The sequence below is a fragment of the Neophocaena asiaeorientalis genome, unplaced genomic scaffold, assembly GCF_003031525.2.
Source record: "Neophocaena asiaeorientalis asiaeorientalis breed wild unplaced genomic scaffold, Neophocaena_asiaeorientalis_V1.1 scaffold191, whole genome shotgun sequence".
NCBI classification, from domain to species: domain Eukaryota; kingdom Metazoa; phylum Chordata; class Mammalia; order Artiodactyla; family Phocoenidae; genus Neophocaena; species Neophocaena asiaeorientalis.
This window is the reverse complement of record NW_020175105.1, coordinates 1,028,128-1,031,516: the sequence shown is the minus strand read 5'-3', so window position 1 is coordinate 1,031,516 and position 3,389 is coordinate 1,028,128. Positions and strand designations below refer to the sequence as shown.

The 3,389-nt window shown below is 36.8% G+C and overlaps 1 pseudogene; it reads left to right on the top strand.

Moving 5' to 3' along the window:
• The first annotated feature begins 205 nt into the window (after positions 1-205).
• Positions 206-324, top strand: LOC112412719 (uncharacterized; annotated as a pseudogene).
• Positions 325-3,389: the final 3,065 nt, after the last annotated feature.

The window sequence follows — 3,389 nt, the reverse complement described above, 5'->3', positions numbered from 1 at the left end:
CAGACTTAATGAAATAGTATAAATAAGTGATTGTCACACTGTCTGCCATATCCAAAGCACACAGATGTTAGCAAGTACTGCCTACTAGAAAAATTTATTTGAGTAACCTAACTTTAAAATTTTTGTCATCTTCTGATTCTTGAAGATTTTAAAGTCTTTTATTTTCCCAGAAAGCAAGGGAATGTTTGAATTAAAATGCTAATTAGTCTATGGCCATACCACACTGAATGAGCCCGATCTCATCTGATCTCAGAAGCTAAGCAGGGTCGAGCCTGGTTAGTACTTGGATGGGAGACCACCTGGGAATACTGGGTGCTATAGGCTTGGGCTTCCCTGTTGGCACAGTAGTTAAGAATCCACCTGCCAATGCAGGAACACGGGTTCAAGACCTGGTCCGGGAAGATCCCACATGCCACAGAGCAGCTAACCCTGTGAGCCACAACTACTGAGCCCGTGTGCCACAACTACTGAAGCCCGTGTGCCTAGAACCCATGCTCCACATTAAGAGAAGCCACTGCAATGAGTAGTCTGCACATTGCAGTGAGGAGTAGCCCCCATTCACTGCAACCAGAGAAAAGCCCACATGCAGCAGCAAAGACCCAATGCAGCCAAAACTAAAATAAATAAAATTTTTTAAAATGCCAATTAGCACAAATAAACACATTAAACTCATAATTTTTCCAAATTTAACGGGAGTGAAAAATGGATTTCCATAGACGTTTATAGGCTGATTTTTTTTTCAATTAAAGGAGTTTGAAAAAGTACAAACCTCTTAAATATTTATGAAAAGCCAGCTTAACTTTTTCATCTCCTATTATTAAACTATCCATTAAATATTATCATAAAAAACTAAATAGTAACATATAAATGGATACTTCACAGTTCAGAAATGTATTTAAGTAACATGATACAATATTAGAAGCAAGACATTCAAAATTAACTTCATAAAATAAAAGATAGACAAAATATTAATAAAACATAATTTTATGTCCCACAATAGTACCTCTGTGAAACAGTTGAAAACAAAGAGTAAACAGACCATTCCTTCATTTTTAATTTCCATTTTCAATTTGATGGAAAGAGAAATGCAGGGACTGTCTCTTAGTTTTATGTGACAGGTGCTCTGAGTGATGAAAAAAGCATTTGAGAAGGATTTTCCTACTGAGGCAAATAGACAAACATAGGTTCAAATAAGAGACACAAACCACAAGCCAGAGACATAAGTATCTAGCAGAATGAAAGTGCCTGCACTCTCTGCTTGGGTCTGACAACCCTGTTGATGAACTGCTCTTTGGAGTTTGTGGGCTGCTCCCCAGGTGAGGGCTTAGCACTTGGAAGGTACATCCATCTTTGTTATTTATTGAGGTCACTTATTTCCTTCTCTTAGTGACATCTCCTTCTTGGATATGTTGTACAGAATGAACTGGCTGCTCAAATTATGGCCTCATGTCTTGACATGTTAATTGTGGGGTGGATTAAAAGGGAAAGTATTTGTAACTGGAAGATGAGGGAAGTGAAGGGCAATAACTACTCTTTATTGAGATTTACTGTGTGCTAATTACCTTTAGAAACATTGCCTGCTTTATCTTACTGAATTCATCCATTACCACCAGGAGTAAACTCAATTGAAGATGAGGAGCTGAGTCTGTAAGATCATTTGATGGTACTCAGCACTGGGCTAAATGAGAAGGAGCTGTCAAGGAGCTTCAGGCAAATGTCCATTCCTCCAAGGTTTACTTGGGGTCAGAGAATAGACTGCTCCTGATTTCAAACTATACTATAGAGCTACAGTTATCAAAACAGTATGGTACTGTACAAAAACAGACACATAGCTCAATGGAACAGAATACAGAGCCCAGATATGAACCACACCTAGGGGCAATTATACTATGACAAAGGCAGAAATAATATACAATAGGGAAAAGACAGTCTCTTCAACAAATAGTGTTGGGGAGACTGGAGTTACATGCAAAAGAATCAAACTGGGCTACTCTCTCACACCATGCACAAAAATGAATTCCAAGTGGATTAAGACTTACATATAAGACTTGAAACCATAAAACTGCTAGAAGAAAACATAGGCAGTGCCTTTTCTTGGCATCAGTCTTTGTTAATTTTTTGGATGTCTTCTCAGGCAAGGGAAACAAAAGCAAAAATAAATAAATGGGGCTACATCAAACTAAAGAGCTTTTGCACTGCAAAGGAAACTATTAACAAAATGAAATGTCCTCCTACTGAATGGGAGAAGATATTTGCAAATATTAGATAAGGTATTAATAATCAAAATATACAAAGGACAATAAACAATAATGAAAATATATGTCAACCTCTCCCCCCAAACAACTGTATTAAAAATTGGGCAGATGATATGAATAGACATTTCTCTAGGGGAGACATATCAACAGCCAACAATTAAATGAAAAGGTTCTCAACATAACTAATCATGAGGGAAATGCAAATCAAAACCACTGTGAGATATCACTCCTGTCAGAATGACCATCATCAAAAGACAACAAATAACAAGTGTTGGTAAGGATGTGGAGAAAGGGAATCCTTGTGCATTGTTGGGGGGAATGTAAATTGGTGCAACTATTATGGAAAATAATATGGAGATTCTGCAAAAACTAAAAATAAAACTACCATATGATCCAGTAATTCTACTCATGAGAATTTATCTGAAGAAAATGAAAATAATAATTAGAAAAGAAATATGCACCCCTATGTACATAGCAGCATTATTTGCAAGCTATATATAGCCAGTTATAAGATAAATAAGTACTAGAGATGTAAATGTACAACAACACTATTATATGTTATATATAAAAGTTTTTTAAAATTAATTTATTAATTAATTAATTTATTTTTGGCTGTGTTGGGTCTTCATTTCTGTGTGAGGGCTTTCTCTAGTTGTGGCAAGCAGGGGTCACTCTTCATTGCGGTGTGTGGGCCTCTCACTATCGCAGCCTCTCTTGTTGTGGAGCACAGGCTCCAGACGCACAGGCTCAGTAGTTGTGGCTCATAGGCCTAGTTGCTCCGTGGCATGTGGGATCTTTCCAGACCAGGGCTCGAACCCGTGTCCCCTGCATTGGCAGGCAGATTCTCAACCACTGCACCATCAGGGAAGCACTATATGAGAGTTTTTAAGAGAGTAAATCCTGAGTTCTCATCACAAGAAAAACTATTTTTTCAATTTCCTTATTTTGTACCTATATGATATTATGGATGTTCACTAAACTTATTGTGGTGATCATTTCGTGATGTATGTAAGTCAAATCATTATGCTGTACACCTTAAACATACAGGGCCATATGTCAATTATATCTCAATAAAACTGGAAGAAAATAAAATAAATAAAAATAAAATTTAAAAATACCTTCCTTAGTTTATTA